General features: G+C 39.3%; 1 pseudogene; it reads right to left on the reverse strand.

Moving 5' to 3' along the window:
• Window positions 1–1,569: 1,569 nt before the first annotated feature.
• LOC119822618 lies at window positions 1,570–18,530 on the reverse strand (annotated as a pseudogene).
• Between the last annotated feature and the right edge of the window lie 3,405 nt (window positions 18,531–21,935).

Genomic DNA, 21,935 nt, shown 5'->3' on the forward strand with positions numbered 1-21,935 from the left:
AAACTGAAAGACTGGTAAGACTTTCATAAGGACAGAATAGATTGTACACACATGTACCTACACATACCCTGAATTCCATTTCTAGTGCTTTGTTTTCACTTTATATTCTAGTATTTTACACTAAATAAAACTCTGTATCTTCAGAGATGGCAACATTCAAAGGAAGTTAGATGTCCAAAGACAGATACCCACCTACATGTTTTCAACACATTTCCAACAATCACTTAGAAGTTACTTTGCAACAGATTGCATGGCTCAGGGATTAGGCAGTTGCTGCAGGAGCCTGACAACCTGAGTTCAAGCTGAGATCCCACAGCAGAAGAAAAAAACCAACTCCCTAAAATGGTTTTGACTTCCACAAATGTTGTAACATTAGCAGGACAACTCATACATGTATATTATACACACACACACACACACACACACACACACACACACACACACACAGTGCCTACTTTTGCTGGAAAGCCTTGCCCCACAAGACTCCTTAAACTAACAGAACAATGGAAACGTTTAAGAGAGATATAAACAAACAGCACTGCAACCCCCAGAGGGGAGCAACTACTGTTGAGGACAAGGCCATGATTGCCTTTTAATGACTTCTTTGTACCACCTTCCAGGACCACACTTCATCCAGAATGACTGTTTATACTAGAAAGATTCAAAACAGATGAGGCGAGCATGGCCTACCTTGTTGAAGACAAATAAATATCTGCATAACTAAAAGTTACATAAAGTGCCTCAGTGGACTACATCATCCCCCTGCTACTGGAGGAACCTAATAAGTGAGGGTGACTAACATGACTAACTCACTGCCTGCATTCAGAAACAAGTCCGATATTGGATGTCTTTTCAAGTCTAGTACTTCATAGTTACAAAACAGTGACCTAAATCAACTACCTTTTAAAATTCTAGAGTTAAGATAGCCTCATTATCTTTAAATACTGAAAACAAAAGAGTTCTATACAAACTAGTTGTGTTAAGTAGTTATTTCCTACATTAATAGTCACTTGCTGTGCTCTTAAAATCTCTATGCAAGAAGCAGGAATTTTCCCTGTATCTTTTGGCAATTGAATTGAAAGAAAAAGTTTTAGGCCTTTAAAATTTTATGAAGTCTGTAGTTTTTAAAGCTAAATTATTTAATACCTTGAATTATTATTGCACTCACATCTTGTCCAGAATATGCCTACAACAAAAATAAGGTAAGGAGGTCTATAAGCATTTCCTTTCCTTATTTGATGAACAATCTCTCACAAAGGAAATGCAAACTGTAATTTGAATAAGCCTATATATGTCTGACAATATATCAACCTCTTTCAGAATGAAATCCAGCCCCTAACTCTACAAATCTGTGAATAACCAGATGCTATTAGTGTACACAAAGTCCCAACTATTGAATCGTTTCACTTTGAGATCACTGAGCTAAAACAACATTTGCTCAAGATTTAAGAAAAAAAAGATTTTAAGAAAGAGATTCTTTGAAATCACTGAATACATCATGTCTGTCATTAAGAGAAATAGCTTTAAGCTATTTTCTGATGCAATAATTCTTTCTAATGAAGTAATTCTCTAGCTCCGAATAAATACTACATTTACAAGAGTAAGGAAATTGTCAGTAGGCATTTCTTCTTGTTTTAAGTTGTTTCTAAAGTATGTCAAGAAAGCTGTTAAAGACTTGGGAAGTGGCAGCTTCATGATCTTTTCCTTCAGTAAGTTCTGAGGTGGCTCCTCATGCTTCATGGCTTCACTGGGATCTTTTTCTTCCTTGTCTTTGCTGTCTTCTTCCATTTTTTATATCCTCTTCAATGCCTAGAGGCTAAGGAATAAGCTGATTACCCACAAATACATAAGTATTATTTCTCTATTTAACTCTCTTTTCCTCTTAGGTAGAGCCCTTTGTGTAATTCCCTTAGCCTGCATCTCATCATTTGATGTGTTGAATGTAAATATGAGCCAAGTCTTGGAGATTCCTGACAGCACATGGGGGACCCCAGAGAATTTGATGTGCCATTATAATTCTTACTGGGTTGTACTAGTGATGCAAAAGAAATAGCAAGATATTATTACTCTCCCAAGTGTTTTGTTCAGTCTGCATAATCTGTGTTAACTGGTCCTCTATAGGTATCACCAGTATTCCCCCAACTTTGAGCAAGATCTTCATGTAGTTTTCATGATCTTTCTGCAGTCAAGCTCCACAGTAAATTCGATCATACTGATGACTGTCAGAAGCTATCTGAAGGTGGTTACTCACCACAAATGCGGGTTTACAATTCAAAGGAAACTCCAGCTTTTGCTTGGCATACTCCACCATATCTGAATGAACTTTATTCCTATAATTTATTCCAAGAGGACCTAAAATTAAGCACAACATTGTACTTAAATATCCTGTTTCACTTCCCAGGTTAAGAAAAGATAATCCTGGTTGAAGTTTCAAAGCTTCCATAACTTTGGAATAAATGCAAGGTTCTGATAAGTGTACATTTCCAGGCTTTGAGGCTATATCTTTGCAAGAATTGTCTCTGTAGCATTCAGATAGTAATCTCCATGGCCAATGTCCCTGAAGACTTGCTCTAGTCTTTCAGTATGGATGTAGTGCTCTTCTTTAAGGTTATCTATGATGTCATCATTATCTTCCCCAGTGTTGTCTGAAGTTACTGTCCTGCCTGGTTCCCACAGTCATTAAGTCCCCAAGAAATCACACAGAGAGAGGTCTGATTGGCCTATTAGCTCAGGCTTCTTATTAACACTTTTCTACATGTTATATTAGCCGATTATTCTTGTCTGTGTTAGCCATGTGGCTTGGTACCTTTTTTGGCAAGGCAGACACATCTTGCTTGATCTATGTCTTGCTTCCTCTCTGTCTGAGTGACAACCGTAGACTGAAACTTACCTCTTCACAGAATTCTCATTGCCACACCTCTACTTCCTGCCTGGTTGTCATCACCCTCTTTATACTTCCTGCCTGGCTACTGGCCAATCAGCATTTTATTAAAAATATACAAGTGAGAGGGTAGATACCATTGTGTCATAGCAATTCTCCCCATTTTTTACAACAAGAGCTTTAAATCTGATATACTTTGTTTAGCTTTTCTCTTGACCATTATCCATATCAACTTGTAAGCAACATTCTAAACAAGGGAAAATATCCATAGTCCATTTTTTTGGGAATGTGGGTGTAGTTTTCTAAGCTACTTCCTGCTGATTGGGGGCATTGATAATCTTATATGGGCCTAAAGAAAATTTAGAATTATGATCAAGTCATGACTGTGAGGCCTGATCATCTCAGGCAGTAGTCTCAAATCTATTCTGGATATAGAATTCAGACATCTGAGCCATCTGCTCCTATCAGAGATTTCTCAGGAGGTCTTTCTTGATCAAACCTGATTTTTCTTAACACAGAATGAATCCACAGCCTCTCATTTCCTGTGGAAACAAAAGTAAAATCTCTTCTCCGAAGTCACATATCTTTTGACTTTAAATTTGAAGTCAAGGTATTTTCAAAATACCTATCTTGGATTAATTCAGCAGCATTTATAAACAAATGTCTTTTAGTAGCTGTTGCTCCTTCCTTGGCATTCAAACAATTCAAAGAGAGCATAATAACATACAGTATCCAGATTCTCTGTATGTTTTCCATCTTTATGTGGCTTTATTTTAAACTCTATTTCTTTTGTCTTTATTTTTAATTTTTGGCTTTTTGAGACAGGGTTTCTCTGTTTATCTTTGTTCTGGAACTCACTCTGTAGTCCAGGCTGGCTTGAACTCACAGAGATCTGCCTGCCTCCCAAATGCTGGGATGAAAGGTGTGTGCCACCATACCTTGAACTCACAGAGATTTGTCTGCCTCTGCTTCCTAGCTATTGAGATAAAAGGTGTGTGCCTCCACACCCAACTACTCTCTTCTCTTTTGTTCCTTTATTTTAGGGCATTATATTTCTTTTTTATCTTTCCCAAGCCTACACATATTTTTTAAATACACTGTAAATTGTTTAGAAGCTTTCTTTGTCTGAAACAATCTTTACTGTATCTCTCTTTTTCTGACCACATGAGTCTTTAATTTGCTAAGTGATATGGCTAGGGTTAAAGCCATGGCTTTGAGAGCTAGATCCAGTCTATTCCTTAGTTTTTTGATGAGAGTCTAGTCTCATGGCAGAGGTACTGGCTGGAGGCGTGTTTATTGCCACAACTCTATGGCATTTCAAGGTCCGTGACACCACCAAAAAGTATGCAGTCAACTTTTCATTAACACCATTTAAGTGTTTTGTGGTAGGACCTCTTAAAAGAGCTGCAAGGTTTTGCAGCTAAAGCTGAGTCAGGAAGCCTCTCTTAATTGAGAGCACTTGCCTCTCGCAAGTAGAGCCCACCCAAGAAAGTGTTGCTATCAAGAAGTTGTGCTTAATTCTAGTCTTTTCTGTCTAGAGTAACTTCCCAAGTTGAGTGGATTTGGTCAGCCCCACATTAGCATGCAATTCTGTTGACCGAGGTTTCTGTCCTGCCTGGTTCCCATAGTCAATAAGTCCCAAAGGAATCACACAAAGGTCTACATTAATTATAAACTGATTGTCCTATTAGCTCAGACTTCTTATTAACTGTTTCCTTCATTCCTATATTAGCCCATTATTCTTGTCTGTGTTAGCCATGTGGCTTGGTACCTTTATTGGTGAAGCAGTCATATCTTTCTTGCTCTGTGTCTGGCTTTCTCTCTGTCTGGGTGATGACTGCAGACTGAAACTTTCCTATTCCCATAATTCTCATTGTTGCACCTCTACTTCTTGCCTCATCACCATCACCACACATATACTTCTTGCCTGGCTATTGGCCAATCAGCATTTTATAAAAAATAATACAAGTGACAGGGTACAGACCATTGTCCCATAGCACCCCAACACTCACAGCTCCTCCTACAACAGTATTCAAGTCAAATTGTAAGTTTAAATTTATCAAAATTAGTAGAATTTGCTTCCAAAATGTGTGCCTTTTCTTTAAATATTGAGCTTGATTTCCAAAAATAAAATAAACCGAAGATGCAGAAGACACTCAGACAGCAGCAATGCCAGCTTCATCTGCTGAGCACTGTTTCAGCATCAGGACTTGAGTTGTCAGGATGCAGAGATAGCCAATAGTTCAGGCACAATCTCTGCCAGTATCTATGCAGAGGGCTGACCCAGTGATGCAGACTAGGGCAGCAGGACTGTCCTGGTCTCCACAGCCACCAGAGAGCTATGCATGTGCAGAGTACCTCTTGACACTTAAAAGAATAAATTAAAACAAATACACACACATATATAGTCTTTTAGTCCACAGAAATCCAATCAAGCATTTTTAGACCTTTTATCTCTTGGTCTTGCTTTGTAGTTTTCTGTGCCTCTACCCTTGTCTTTATGACAGTCTGAGGTCCCTTCACTATAGTGACTCTAAGGCTGCCAAGATCTCTGGCAAACTTCCTCTTATCTTTTAACTTCCACAAGCAGCCATGCCTGTGCTTAATTTTTATTTTTAGTTCTCCTCTCATTAGTTCTTTCATTACTACAGTGCTGAATGGAATGGCCCCAAGGCCTTCCAGAGAACACACAGTGTGTGTGATGCAGCAGACCCCAGTTAATATGTCCTCTCCTCTGATCTTGCATTTCTGTTGTAGTTTTGGTTCATTTATGGGATCTGACCCAAGAAATAAGAAGATTATTATTATTACTTTCCACAGGATTATCATTTAATATTTATAATCTCCATCTGCCCTGTCTTTCTGATATGACACCCACCCCTGCTCCCTGCATATCGGGGTCCTTAAAAGTCCAGCTCTTAAGAATCCCTTCCCAGGAATCAAAGACACCACAATAAGCAAAAAGAACTAAAGTCTGAGGGTTAAGAAATCTACTCACCAAAAAATCCATCAATCCGTGTCTCTTTATTCTTCTTATCTTCTTCTTATGTCTTATTCTGTACTCCTCCTTTTACAAACATTCTGAGTAATATATACCCTTATAACCAGCATTTCCCAGCCCTAGCAGGTTCCAGTGATGAAATTATTTTGCCTCATAAAAATCAGATAAGAGTTTTCACAAACACACAGACAGACAGACAGGTAGAGAGAGAGAGAGAGAGAGAGAGAGAGAGAGAGAGAGAGAGAGAGAGAGAGAGAGAGAGAGAGAGAGAGAGAGAGATCTGTGGCTGTCAGCTCAAAGGTTGGGTGAGTGGCAAATACATGTCCAGTGAACTCCTTAATGGAGAAAGTTAGTTAAGAAAGGAATTAAATCATCATGGAAATCTAGGGGGGAAGGATAGTGCACTACACTATATTTTTGGTAATTAGAAAGAGTTAAAGGGTTTATTTTCAGTAGAATTATGTTCATGAGATTCAACATTAATTATATTGCAGATCCATTCTTCCAAAGGTGCTGATCTTGCCTTTAATGTCCTAATTATCCTTTTTTAATAGAGAATTGACATTCTCAAATACCAGAGATTAAATTATAATTTGTCTAGCTTCTGAATTTGGTGTCATTATATTTACTGCTGAAGTCAATCTTTGTAAGAAATTCATAAAAGCTTCCTTTGGCCCCTGCATAACTAGTAAACGACTCATTTTTTCTCCTATTTCTCTAATTCTGTCCCAAGCATTCAAAGCTGCTGCATGGTGTAAGTTCAGGGTGTGGTCATGATATACAGCCTGCCTTTCCACAATGACATAGGCTCCTTCTCCAAGAATTTGATCTTGAAAGATTTCCCTACCTCTAGTTTTGGTTCATTGTTCAATAATCTTAGCCTCTTCTCTGAACCAGGTCCTCCACTGTAATTGTAGCTTTAGCCTGGCCATGGTAAAGCAGAAGTCTTCTGAATTTTAGCCAAATATAGAGCTGGGGTAGGTAGTAGGGTCTGTGGGGGTGCCTTCTGGGTTTCTTAGGGAAGCTTAATTTGGTTTAGGGGTGATGGACAGTATCTTTCCTGAAGTCCTTAGGTCCAGCATAGCCTCTCACAAGCCTACTAGGGCTGTGGGGCCTAGTGTGAAGCCAGTGGTGGGGGTTCAGTACAGCCTGAAGGGTATAAGTAGACAACTGGCAGTTTCTTACCTGGGGTCCTTAGGATTAATTCCTCTGGGCTACAGTCTCTTTAAAATTTTATCTTATTATTTTTCATACTAAAAATTTCCACCTCTACCCCGCCTCCTCCCCACCTCCCATTCCTCTCCCCCTCCCCATCCACCCCCACTCCCCTTTCCGTCCCTCACCTTCTATATGATTTTTTAAGCTGGCACATAAGGTTTTTTTCCTTTTATTATTATTATTATTTTCTCAATTTTTTATTAAAAATTTCCATCTCCTCACCTCCTCCTCCCCCTTCCCTCCCCTCCTCTCCCCTCCACCCATAAGCCCACTCCCTCCCTCTCCAGGCCAAAGAGCCATCAGGGTTCCCTACACTATGTTAAGTCCAAGGTCCTCCCAACTCCCCCCAGGTCCAGGAAGGTGAGCAACCAAGCTGTCAAGGCCTACACGAAGCCTGTCCATGCCATAGAATACAAGCCCATCGCCATTGTCCTTGGCCTCTCATCAACCTCCACCGTCGGCCACATTCAGAGAGTCCAGTTTGGTCGTATGTTCCAATAGTCCCATTCCAACTGGAGTTGGTGATCTCCCGTTAGTTCTGTCCCACCATCACCATGTGTAAACTCACCCCTCACGGTCCTGACTTTATTTCTCATGTTCTCCCTCCTTCTGCTCCTCATTAGGACCTTGGGAGCTCAGTCCAGTGCACCAATGTGGGGCTCTGTCATTTTCTCCATCCATCACCAGATGAAGGTTCATGGTGATATGCAAGAAATTCATCAGTATGGCTATAGGATCTGGCCTTTTCCAGATCCCTCTCCTCAGCTGCCCAAGGAACAAGCTGGGGCCATCTCCCTGGATATCTGGGAACCCCTCTAGAGTCAAGTCTCTTGACAACCCTCAGATGGCTCCCTTAATTAAGATATATGCTTCCCTGCTCCCATATCCACCCTTCCTATATCCCAAGCATCCCATTCCCCCAAGCTCTCTCCATCCTCCCCTTCACACTTTTCTCTCCCCATCTCCCCTTGGCCCTGTCCCAGCCCACCCCCAAGTTCCCAATTTTTGCCCAGCAATCTTGTCTACTTCCAATATCCAGGAGGATTACTATATGTTTTTCTTTGGGTTCACCTTCTTATTATCTTCTCAAGGATTTCAAATTATAGGCTCGATGTCCTTTAATTATGGCTAGAAACCGATTATGAGTGAGTACATCCCATGTTCATCTTTTTGGGTCTGGGTTACCTCACTCAGAATAGTTTTTTCCATTTCCATCCATTTGCATGCAAAATTCAAGATGTCATTGTTTTTTATTGCTGAGTAGTACTCTAATATGTATATATTCCACAGTTTCTCCATCCATTCTTCCATTGAAGGGCATCTAGGTTGTTTCCAGGATCTGGCTATTACAAATAATGTTGCTATGAACATAGTTGAACAAATGTTTTTGTAGTATGATTGGGCATCTCTTGGATGTATTCCTAAGAGTGGAATTGCTGGGTCCTGGGGTAGGTTGATCCCGAATTTCCTGAGAAATGGCCACACTGCTTTCCAAAGTGGTTGCACAAGTGTGCATACCCACCAGCAATGGATGAGTGTACCCCTTACCCCATAACCTCTCCAGCAAAGGCTATCATTGTTTTTTTTTTTATTTTAGCCAATCTGACAGGTGTAAGATGATTTCTTAAAGTTGTTTTGATTTGCATTTCCCTGATCGCTAAGGACGTTGAACATGACCTTAAGTGTCTTTTGGTCATTTGAACTTCTTCTGTTGAGAATTCTCTGTTCAGTTCAGAGGCCCATTTTTAATTGGGTTAATTAGCAACTTAAAGTCTAGTTTCTTGAGTTCCTTATATATTTTAGAGATCAGACCTTTGTCAGTTGCAGGGTTGGTGAAGACCTTTTCCCAGTCAGTAGGCTGCCTTTGTGTCTTAGTGACAGTGTCCTTTGCTTTACAGAAGCTGCTCAGCTTCAGGAGGTCCCATTTATTCAATGTTGCCCTTAATGTCTGTGCTGCTGGGGTTATACATAGAAAACGGTCTCCTGTGCCCATTTGTTGTAAAGTACTTCCCACTTTCTCCTCTGTCAGGCTCAGTGTGTTCCGATTAATATTGAGGTCTTTGATCCATTTAGACTTGAGTTTTGTGCATAGTGATAGATATGGATCTCCTTTCATTCTTCTACAGGTTGACATCCAGTTATGCCAGCACCATTTGTTGAAGATGCCCTCTTTCTTCTATTGTGTACTTTTGGTTCCTTTATCAAAAATCAGGTGTTCATAGATTTGTGGATTAAGATCCGGGTCTTCTATACGATTCCATTGGTCGACTTCTCTGTTTTTATGCCAATACCAAGCTGTTTTCAATATGGTAGCTCTGTAATAGAGTTTGATAAAAGGGACGGTAATGCCTCCAGAAGTTGCTTTATTGTATAAGATTGTTTTGGCTATCCTGGGTTTCTTGTTTTTCCATATAAAGTTGATTATCATCCTCTTAAGACCTATGAAGAATTTTGTTGGGACCTTGATGGGGATTGCATTGCATCTATAGATTGCTTTTGGTAGTATTGCTATTTTTACTATGTTGAATCTCCCAATCCAGGAGCAAGGAAGATCCTTCCATTTTCTGGTATCGTCTTCAATTTCTTTCTTCAATGACGTAAAGTTCTTGTCAAATAAGTCCTTCACTTCCTTGGTTAGAGTTACTCCAAGATATTTTATGCTATTTGTGGCTATTCTGAAAGGTGATACTTCTCTGATTTCCTTCTATGCTTCCTTATCCTTTATGTATAGGAGGGCAACTGATTTTTTGGAGTTAATCTTGTAGCCTGCCATGTTACTGAAGGAGTTTATCAGCTGTAGGTATTCTTTGGTGGAGTTTTGGGGGTTGCTTATGTACATTATCATATTATCTGCAAATAACGAAAATTTAACTTCTTCCTTTCCAAATTGAATCCCCTTGATTCCCTTATGTTGTCTTATTGCTATTCCAAGAACTTCAAGCACTATATTGAAGAGATAAGGAGAGAGTGGACAGCCTTGTCATGTTCCTGAGTTTAGTGGGATGGCCTTGAGGTTCTCTCCGTTTAATTTGATGTTAGCTGTCGGCTTGCTGTAAATAGCCTTTATTATATTTAGAAATGACCTTTGTATCCCTAATCTCTCCAAGACCTTTATCGTAAAGAGGTGTTGAATTTTGTCAAATGCTTTTGCAGCATCTAATGAGATGATCATATGGTTTTTTCCCTCAGTTTATGTATATGATGGCTTACATTGATAGATTTTCATATGTTGAACCAGCCCTGCATTTCTGGGATGAAGCCTACTTGATCATAGTGGATAATTTTTCTAATTTGTTCTTGGATTCAGTTTGCCAGTATTTTATTGAGAATTTTTATGTCAATGTTCATGAGTGAGATTGGCCTGTAATTCTCTTTCTTGGTTGAGTTGTTGTGTGGTTTAGGTATTAGGGTAACTGTAGCTTCATAAAATGAATTTGTTGCTTCTGTTTCTATATTATGAAATACCTTAAGGAGTATAGGTATTAGGTCTTCTTGGAAGTTCTGGTAGAATTCTGCATTGAAACCATCTGGTCCTGGGCTCTTTTTGGTAGGGAGGTTTTTGATAACAGCTTCTAATTCTTCGTGACTAACAGGACTATTTAGAATGTTCACCTGGTCCTGGTTTAACTTTGGTGTATGGTACTCATCTAAAAAATGTCCATTTCTTTTACATTTTCCAATTTTGTGGCATACAGGCTTTTGTAGTAAGATCTAATGATTCTCTGAATTTCCTCGGTGTCTTTGGTTATGTCCCCCTTTTCATTTCTAATCTTATTAATTTGCGTGTTCTCTCTCTGCCGTTTGATTAGTTTGGCTAGGGGTTTGTCAGTCTTGTTGATTTTCTCCAAGAACTAGCTTTTGGTTTCATTGATTCTTTGGATTGTTTTTCTGTGTTTCTATTTTGTTGATTTCTGCCCTCAGTTTCATTATTTCTAGTCTTCTACTCCTTCTAGGTGAGTCTGCTTCTTTTTTTTCCAGAGCTTTCAGGTGTGCTGTTAAGTCTCCAATGAGTGCTTTCTCCATTTTCTATAAGTGGGCACTTAGTGCTATGAACTTTCCTCTTAGCACTGCTTTCATTGTGGCCCATAGGTTTGAGTATGTTGTGTCTTTGTTTTCATTAAATTCAAGAAAGACTTTAATTTCTTTCTTTATTTCTTCCTTGACTCAGGTGTGGTTCAGTAGTTGACTATTCAGTTTCCATGATTTGTAGGCTTTCTAGGGGTAGCATTGTTGATGATTTCTAATTTTAATCCATGGTGATCCGATAAGACACAGGTGGTTACTAATATTTTTTGTAACTGTGGAAGTTTGCTTTCTTACCAAGTATATGGACAATTTTCGAAAAGGTTCCATGAGCCGCAGAGAAGAAAATATATTCTTTCCTATTTGGGTGGAATGTTCTATAGATGTCTGTTAAGTCCATTTGGTTCTTTACCTACATTAAGTCTTTCAGTTCTCTGTTAGGTTTCTGTCTGCTGTCTGATTGACCTGTCCATTGATGAGAGAGGAATGTTGAAGTCTCCTACTATTAGTGTGTGTGGTTTGATGGCTGCCTTGAGTTCTAGAAGTGTTTCTTTTACATAAGTGGGTGCTTTTATATTAGGGGCATAGATATTTTGGATTTAGTCTTCATTCTGAAGGATTTTTCCTGTTATGAGTATAAAGTGTCCCTTTCCATCTCTTCTGATTGATTTTAGTTTGAAGTCAACTTTGTTCGAAATTAGTATGGCCACACCCGCTTTTTTTCTTAGGTCCGTTTGCTTGATAAAAATTTTCCCAACCCTTTACTCTGAGTAGTTGTCTGTCTCTGTGGTTGAGGTGTGTTTCTTGTAAACAGCAGAATATTGGATCCTGTTTTCCTATCCAATCTCTTAGCCTGTGCCTTTTTATAGGTGATTTGAGTCCATTGATATTAAGTGATATTAATGGTTGTTAACTTCAGTCATTTTTTTGTAGTAGAGTTTGTGTGTTTCCCTTCTTCTAGTTGTGCTGGTGAAGGGTCAGTAGATATCTGAGTTATTGTGGGCATTGTTAGACTCCTTGGTTTGTGATTTTCCTTCTATTACTTTCTGCAAGGGTGGATTCATGGCTACGTATTGTTTAAATCTGTTTTTGTCCTGGAATATCTTGTTTTTTCCATCGATGGTGAATGCTAGCTTTGCCAGGTATGGTAGTCTGGGCTTCCATCCATGTTCCCTTAGTGTCTGCAACATGTCTATCCAAGACCTTCTGGCTTTCATGGTTTCCAGTGAGAAGTCACGTGTAATTCTGATAGGTTTCCCTTTATATGTTACTTGACCTTTTTCCTTTGCAGCTCTTAATATCTGTTCTTTATTCTGTATGTTTTGTGTTTTGATTATTATATGGCATGGGGATGCTTTCTTTTGATCCAGTCTATTTGGTGTTCTGTAGGCTTCTTGTACCTTCATAGGAACATCCTTCTTTAGGTTGGGGAAGTTTTCTTCTATAATTTTGTTGAATATGTTTTCTGGGCCTTTGAGTTGTAATTCTTCTCCTTCTTCTACCCCAATTATTCTTAGGTTTGGTCTTTTCATGGTGTCCCAGATTTCCTGAATGTTTTGTGTTAAGAATTTGTTAGATTTGTTTAGTTCTTTAATCTGTGAGTTTATTTCCTCTATAGTATCTTCAGAGTCTGAGATTCTTTCTTCCATCTCTTGTATTCGGTTGGAAATACTTGTCTCTGAAGTTTCTGTTCGTTTACTCAGAGTTTCCATTTCCAGTCGTCCCTCAGATTGTGTTTTCTTCAATACCTCCATTTCATTTATCAGGTCTTGTACTGTTTCCTTTACCTGTTTGATTGCTTTTTCTTGTTTTTCTTGTTTTTCTTGGGTATCTTTGAGAGATTTATTTATTTCGTCTACCTTTTTGTTTGCCATCTCCATTTCTTTATGGCAGTTTTTTACCTCCTGTTTAAGGTCCTCTATTATTTTCATAAAGTACTGTTTAAGGTCGGTTTCTTCTATATCTTCTGGGGTAGGGTGTTCAATTCTCGTTGTTTCGGGATGTCTGGCTTGTGGTGATGTCATGTTGCCTTTCATGTTGTTGGAGGAGCTCCTGCATTGGCGCCTGCCCATCTCTTCCTTCAAAAGGAGCCCGGAGGCGTTTGGTGTCCTAGACCAATCTTTGATGTGACTGAAACTGGTTGGATCTCCCCAGTGCCAGAGGAGGACCTATTCCTTGCGTCACAATCTGAAGAAGCCCGCACTCCCTTGCAGGAATCCTCAGACCTGCCTGGAGGCCAGAGTCTGACTCCTCTGGGTGGATGGCCTTAGAACAGGAGCAGGACACCTGAGAACACTAGGGAAAGCTTGGGAGACACAGGGACAGGAGAAACCGACACAAGCCTGCAGAGGGAAGTGGGGGTAGGGGGTCTGTGCTCTCTTCCAGGGCAGGTTGCTCCAGGGTCCGCATTCACTCACCAGTTCAGATGGAATGTCAGGGCACAGGATCAGGGATTCCAGGCAGCCCAGGGTCGCAGCCCAGACAAAAGGGCCAAGGTCCTTTGTTGATATCTTTAAGATCTGTCACCATTCTCCATTTTCCAGATTTCTTTTTAACAACAAATACAGGAGAATCCCAAGGGCTCATAGATTCTTCACTATGTCGAGCATCTAGTTGCGCTTGTACCAGCTGTTCTAAAGCCTGCAAGTTTTTTTCAGTTATAGGCCACTGCTTAACCCATATTGGTTTCTCAGTCAACCATTTTATTTTTTTTATTTTTTTTATTTTTTTTTATTTTTTTAAATATTTATTTATTATGTATACAATATTCTGTGTGTATGTCTGCAGGCCATAAGAGGGCACCAGACCCCACTACAGATGGCTGTGAGCCACCATGTGGTTGCTAGGAATTGAACTCAGGACCTTTGGAAGAGCAGGCAATGCTCTTAACCTCTGAGCCATCTCTCCAGCCCCCCAGTCAACCATTTTAAAGGTAGGGCTTTTGGTACCTCTGAAAGTTTATCAATTGCCTTGTGTTCTTGCACAGCCTGAATGGCTGATGTCTGTCATCTATAATATCTCCTAATATTTTCCTCAGAAACATAAGTTTTGGGGGCTACAGGAATGTTTATCTGGGTATTCCATTGCTGCAATAGGTCATGACCCCACAAATTCACTGCAATATTGGCTATATATGCCCTCAGTCTTCCTATTTGCTCTTCTAGCCCTATGCATTTAACCCATCTGTGCTTTATTTTACCCAAGATAGGGTTCCAATTCCCAGGATCTAACATCTACCTGTTGAAGAGGCCAATTTGAATGCCAAGATTCTGGAGTAATGATACTTACATCCGCACCTAGGTCTAATAAGCCTTCAATAAAAAATGCCATTTATAAACACTCTTAGCTTTGGTCTTTGATCATTTATAGAAGTCTGCTAGAATATACATTTCCTCTTTTCTACTGGAGTTTTTGACTCATCCTTATTTATCCTGTCATCCAGACCAGTCTTGCTTTTTACAGCAGGCATTGAATATTTTAATTTTCCTGGTGAGACACATTCTTCACAGTAACTGAGAATGACTGAACCACATTCATCATGAAGGCCTGTGAGAGGCCCCCCCATGACATTTCCTGATGGATTCAGGTTGCCTTGTTTATCTTTCATTGATTTATATTTATTGGTCCAATGTTTGCCTTTGCCACACCTTCTACATATACCTGAAGGCAGAGTCCTCCTATTTCTGCCATTTCCAGAGGAGACATTATTCCTAGGAATCCATTTTCTACAATCCCTTCTCAGATGTCCCATTCTATCACAATTAAAATATTTGGTATTTTGATGTCTTCTCTTACCATTGGAAATTGCTTCTCCTACCCAAGCTTCAGTGCCATATTCAAGTGTCTCAACATTTATTGTGTGCAAGACCCATTTATCCATGGGTGCTTATCTGATCTTTAAAGGCACAAGGATCTTTTTGCATTCTATGTTGGCATTCTCATAAGCCAAAGATTCAAGTATGATACATCTAGTTTCTGGATCAGTTACCCCTATTTGTACCCTAGTTAGTTTTTGCAAAAAGTCACTAAAAGGTTCTCTCTGACCCTGTTTAACCCTAGGATATGATTCAACTCTCTTTCCTAGTTTCTGAATCCTTTCCCAACCCTTTAAAGCTGTTGTGCTACTTAGGGACAAGGTGTTGACATCATAATGAGCTTGATCCTGAGGATCAGAGTAAAGTCCTTTGCCTAGAATTTGTTCTAAGGAAATCTCAAGTCCTTTTGCTTTTTCTTGTTGCTCTAAAATTCTCACTTCCTCTTTTAAAAAGCACCTCCAAAATAATTGCAGTACACTTTCAAGGACTGCTGAGATTAACTGTGTCCAATCTTGAAGCATTGCTTTGCTACTGAAAACCCATGTTTTGACCATTTCCCTAAAAAGGACAGATATAGTCTATAAGCTACAATTGCTTGTTTAATTTCTTTTAAATCAGTCATATGTATGGGCTCCCATGTATATCCTTGACAATGTTAGGGTACTTGGGGCCAGATACTTTTTCTGATGTTATTAGTGGAAAGGCAGGCAGAACACTAGGGAAGGTATACCAGAGATTTTTATGTACCAACGAGGTTAAATTTTGCCTTTTTACCTTTTGTTCCTGGTCATAAAATTTGATAATTTCCTCAGACTTCAAACCTTGGAATCCTCAATGAGGCCATTAGAGCAGAACACTGGAGAGGAGATCCAGACATTACAAAAGGCAGTGTTATGCTCTAATGGCCTCATTGAGGATTCAAAGGTTTAAAGTCTGTCCAGTAGAGATAATGTCTCATCTTTGGACATAATCTTTATAGCATGCATATTACCTTCCTGGAAAGACATTCTGAATATCAGTCAATCTGTCATACCCCTTTGAAAGAGTCTGATTAATACATTCAACCATGCAAATTCTCTCAAATAATGTTTCAGCACCCACTGTCATTGCTTGGGGTTTATGTGCTAAATCTGCCAATTCCTTCTCCAGAGTAATGAATCTTCCTTTAAATAAATTACCATCAGTCCGTACCATTTAAAAGTGCCTCAGTTGATTGAGTTTTGTTAGTTAAATTGTTCATATCCTCCTTCAGATTTCCAACCTCTTTCTTGAGAAACCTACTATCAGTCTGTAAAGACTGTACCATTTCTAAAAATGCCTCATTCTTAGCCCTATTGTAAAACCATATTTTTAAGGAAAAAATATTGAGGACAAGACTAATCCCCAGAATAAAAAATAGTGAGGTAGAAGGGGCATCATTATGTCTTGTAAAACCTTGTACATGGTGTAAGTAAAGAGGCTATTGAAACCTTAGATGGTTAGGTTGTCTGACATATTGCCCTTTTAAGTTAGTAACTTATAATATATTTATATATAATATAATATAACTTATAATTTCTAAATAATTTTGGATATTAAATCTTACGTGTTATTTAATTAGCTGGATTAGGTGCAATAACCATTACTTGCCAGTAGGTATTATAGGCCACCTACAAAGTGAACCCAGCTGAGGCCAGCAGCACACCTGAAGTCACATGACCAGTCTGAATCTGAATTTGGCATGAAATGCTGAAAGATGTGCTTAGATAAAAAAATAGTTATTAATAGAAATCACAGACTGTGTGTACCCTGGTGGACCCTGATCAGTCAGCAGTCATAGGAGCACAGGGATAACAAGATAACAGCAGGCACCTAGGAAAGTCTGTATCCTATCTGAATTTCCACATGGTGTGCAGTTGCAGGACACAGACACTAAGGCAAGAGCACAGGGATTGGAAGCCACTCTGAGAAGAATAGTGAGATCATATAAAGAACTGCAACTGATCTGCAGTAAGAAAAGCCACCGCTTCAGAAGAATTCTAAATCCAAATGAACTGCTGATTCCACACACAGGCTGTGGCTAGCTGAGGGAGGACTTGCACCAAGCCAGGCGTACTCCAAAGTGGTGGTATGCAGTAGAACCATGGGGATCTAAAACCAAACATTTGGGCATCAGATGACATCACAAAAGAATCCCAGCTTTTTTTTTGTCTGTTATCTCCTTGGCAAGCAAGGACACCTGATCACAGCACCAGAAGATATATCTGGGAGGCAAGCAAGGACACCTGACCCTGTAAAAGAAGATCCATAAAGGAGCATTCGGAAGAAGAGATGGGCAGGTGCCAATGCAAGAATTCCTACAACAATCTGAAAAACAACATGAAATCACTAGAACCCAGCAATCTTACAACAGGAGAATTTGAACACCTCAATCAAGAACAAGTAGAAAACCTTTACTTTTTGAAAGTGATAGAGGCCCTTAAACAGGAGGTGAAAAACTCCCATAAAGAAATGGACGAGAAGAATAACTGAAATGGAGGCAAGGAAGAAAACACAAACCGAGGGCTGGCTGGATATGGAAAATCTAGGTAAACGAATAGAGACTACAATAACAAGCATAAACAACAGAATACAAAAGATAGAAGGAAGAATCTCAGATTGTGAAGATACCATAGAGAAAATAAATGCACTGATCAAAGAAAACAGCAAATCCAACAAATTCTCATCACAAAACATGCAGGAAATCTGGGACACAATAAAAATACTATACCTAAGAATAATAGGGGTAGAAGAAGGAGAAGTACAGCTCAATGGTACAGAAAATATATTTAATAAAATTATAGAAGAAAACTTTCCCAATCTAAAGAAAGATATTCCTATGAAGGTTCAAGAAGCATACAGAACACCAAATAGACTAGATAAAAAAAATCCCCTTGCCATATAATAATCAAAACACAAAACATACAGAATAAAGAAAGAATATTAAGAGCTGCAAAGGAAAAAGGTCAAGTACCTTATAAAGGTAAACCTATCTGACTTACACCTGACTTCTCTATGGAAACCATGAAAGCCAGAAGGTCCTGGATAGATGTACTGCAGAAACTAAGAGATCATGGATACAAGTTTTTCTAATCAAATGGACCTAAGAAACAAGTGGGTGTGGCTATTTTAATATCTAACAAAATTGATTTCAAATAAAATCAATCCAGTCTCAATCCTGAATATCTATGCCCCTAATATAAAAGCACCCACATATGTAAAAGAAACATTACTAAAACTCAAAGCACACATCAAACCCCACACACTAATAGTAGATTTCAGCACTCCTCTCTCACCAATGGACAGGTCAACCAGACAGAAATATAACAGACAAGTAAGAGAACTTACAGATGTAATGAATCAAATGGACTTAACAGACATCTATCGAACATTCCACCCAAACAGAAAAGAATATACCTTCTTGAGGCCTGTTGTCTGTGAGGTCTATGGCCAGCAAGGGATCCTGATCCTGTACCAGAAGAGCCATTGGAGAGGTGAGTGTGTTCCTGACCAGCTGTAGAAGTACCAGAAATGGAGCACAGACATTCCTCAACCCCCTAATCTTTATGACCATTTTGCAGGGCCTTCTCTCCCCAGCTACTGCATTTCTCTTCCTATCCCATCCAAGCTTCTACCCAGGCTCCCCTTCCCTTTTTCAAGGCCATAAGACCCCGGCAGCTCAGCCTGTATTGGGGCCAGGACCGGGTGGTGATTGCATATGATGATTTCATTAGATGCGGAAAAAGCATTTGACAAAATTCAACACCCCTTTATTAATGGAGGACTCTCATTGGTTAATAAAGAAACTGCCTTGGATTTTTGATAGGGCAGGATTTAGGTGAGTGGAGTAGACAGAACAGGAAGAAGGAAGTGAGGCAGATGCTTCGGGCAATCACCATGCCTCTCTTCTCTGAGACAGATGTGATGGAGCCAGCTGCCAAGTCAGATATGCTGAATCTTTCCCAGTAAGACACCACTCGTGGTGTTATACAGATTATTAGATATGGGTTAGTCAAGATGTGAGAATTAGATAATAAGAGGCTGAAACTAATGGGTCAGGCAGTGTTTAAATGAAAAGTTAGTGTGTTGTTATTTCGGGTCATAAGCTAGCCAGGTAGCTGAGAGCTGGGTGGCGGGAAGTGGCCCGCAGCTCTCACTACAGAATGGTGCCCAATGTGGATAACTGGATCCACAGAAAGCCTGAGAAAACTTGGGAAAGAATAGAGTAAAGCATGTTTTCTTGGCAGTAGCAATTTCTCGGGTCTGCTCTGCTTGCTAGAGGCAAGCAAACATACTCATCTAAGAGATTCTTCCTGACTCAGCTTTAGCTGCAAAACCGTGCAGTTCTTTTAAGAGGTCCTGCCATGAAACACTTAAATGGTGTTGATGAAAAGCTGAACGTGTGTTTTTCTGTTTTTAGCAGTAGCAGGAAAAAAGCTATGCCGTTTTAAAATGACAGCTTTCTGGGCCGTCCTGCCAGGGCAAACTCTGACTCTTTCAAGCAGGCGGTCCTGACTATGAAGCTTTTGATTGTTGTTTAACACTGTTGCAGTTTGCTTGCTGGCAGGGACTTTGTAATGCCATAGAGTTGTGGCAGTAAACACGGCTACAGCTGGTACCTCTGCCAGAGGCTGGAAAGTTAAGGAATGTGCTGGATCCAGCCACCAAGTCACAGCTTTAGTCCTACCAATATTGCTTGGTAAATTAAAGACTCATGTGATTAGAAAAAGAGAGAGATATACAGTAAAGATAGATTCAAAGATGAAGAAAATCTCTAAATGGTTTACAGTGTGTTAAAAATATATGCAGGCTAAAGGTTAAAGTTCTTAAAAGTAAAAAAGAAAAAAGGAAGTAGTTGGGTGTGGTAGTACATACCTTTAATCCCAACACTTGGGAGGTAGAGGTAGATTGACCTTTGTGACTTGAAGGTGTGGTAGCACACACCTTTAATCCCAATGCCTGGGAGGCAGAGACAGGAGGATCTCTAAGTTCAAGGACAGCATGGTCTACAGAGTTCTTACAGGACAAAGATATACAGAAAACCTGTCTCAAAAAATAAAAGTAAAAATAAATGAAATAGAGGTTAAAACAAAGCTGCACAAAGATGGAAAATACACAGAGAATCTTGATACTGTATGCTATTATGCTCTCTTTGAATTATTTTAATGCTGAGGAAGAAGCAATAGCTGCTAAAAGAGATTTGTTTATAAATGTTGCTGAACTAATCCAAGATAGACATTTTGAAAATACCTTGACTTCAGAATTTGCATCTAAGGATATGATACTTTGGAAAAGAGATTCTTCTTTTGTTTTTACAGAAAATGAGACCATGTGTATTGTTTCTATCCCAATATAGTATGATAGACCATGCCCTTCTGAAAGGTTGCTGTGAACACCCTCAAAAAATTACTTTACTCAACTGCCGACTGAGATGTACCTAACACACAGGTTATATACCATGAAAGACCTAAATAACAGCGCCCCCAATCAGCAGGAAGCAGTTTGGAGAGAAATAACTGCGCCCATGTTCCCAAATATTATTTATAAATGTTCTTTTACATTTAAAGGGGGAGATGATATAGATATGAATAATTTATATTGGTATAAATTTTGCCTTATTGATACAAGTTTAAGGTCAGTTTTGTTATATGTATATGTATTTCCGCTCTTGATTAAGGTATTGTGATTTTGTAGTTCATTTAAAAATGTAATGTATAATTAGGAAATATAGGTTGTTAATGAATAATCATCAATAATAGTCAAACTTGTAGTCATGTTAGCTAGATTTTCTAGATATAAAGTAATATATTTCAGTTAGATAGGCATTCCTAATATCTTTCAAATACTACAGAATATGGCATTTAAATGTTTTAATAACTTAGGGCTTTTCATGACAATGAGACACATCTGCTCCTGGCAGCACCAATCTACTTCAAGAAGAAGATGGGCATCAAAGAGGCTCCTTTTGGAGTTTGATAGCAATTTGGGCAAGAAACTGCTCTTGCCTGGGTTGTTGCATAAACTGGACACAGAGAACCCTCAGAGAGAAGACTGCTGAACTTGCCTAAAGGTGAGATGATTTTTTGGGGTTCCTGCTTCATGAAAGAGTCTGCAAGACATTCTGCAGGACACAGCAGATAGTGACTGAACTGCCTTTGAAATTTCCTGCTTCATGGAAATGTCTGCTGGAAACTAATGGCCTGTAGGCTGAAGATGGATGCCCCAATGATACAGACGAACGTTGGGTGACTGTCTAGGCAGCGAGATGTCTCTGTGATTTCTAGAGTTTTGTAAGTTGCTTACTTTTCATTTACTTAGGTAATATGTCCTTCTGGAGTCTTAGATGGAGTTGAAGAATAGATAGATAGTTATAGTTGTTTTCCTTTATTATGATAAAAGATCAAATAGATATAAATACTGTAATTCTTGCTTGATAACTGTTATATGAAATTTTACTATGTTAAGGCTAAAGCCTTTCTTTTTTGTTTAAACAGAATAAGGGGAAATAATGGAGGACTGTCATTGGTCAATAAAGAAACTGCCTTGGATTTTTGATAGGGCAGGATTTAGGTGAGTGGAGTAGACAGAACAGGAAGAAGGAAGTGATGCAGATGCCTCAGGCAATCACCATGCCTCTCCTCTCTGAGACAGATGCTATGGAGTCAGCTGCCTAGTCAGACATGCTGAATCTTTCCCAGTAAGACACCACTCGTGGTGTTATACAGATTATTAGATATGGGTTAGTCAAGATGTGAGAATTAGATAATAAGAGGCTGAAACTAATGGGTCAGACAGTGTTTAAATGAATACAGTTTGTGTGTTGTTATTTCAGGGCATAAGCTAGCCAGGCAGCCAAGGGTCAGGCAGTGGGAAGTGGCCCGCAGCTCTCACTACACTTTATGATAAAGGTTTTGGAGAGGTTAAGGATACAAGGAACATGTCTAAATATAAGAAAAGCAACATATAGCAAGCCAACAGC

This window comes from Arvicola amphibius, chromosome 9, assembly GCF_903992535.2.
Source record: "Arvicola amphibius chromosome 9, mArvAmp1.2, whole genome shotgun sequence".
Lineage (NCBI taxonomy): Eukaryota > Metazoa > Chordata > Mammalia > Rodentia > Cricetidae > Arvicola > Arvicola amphibius.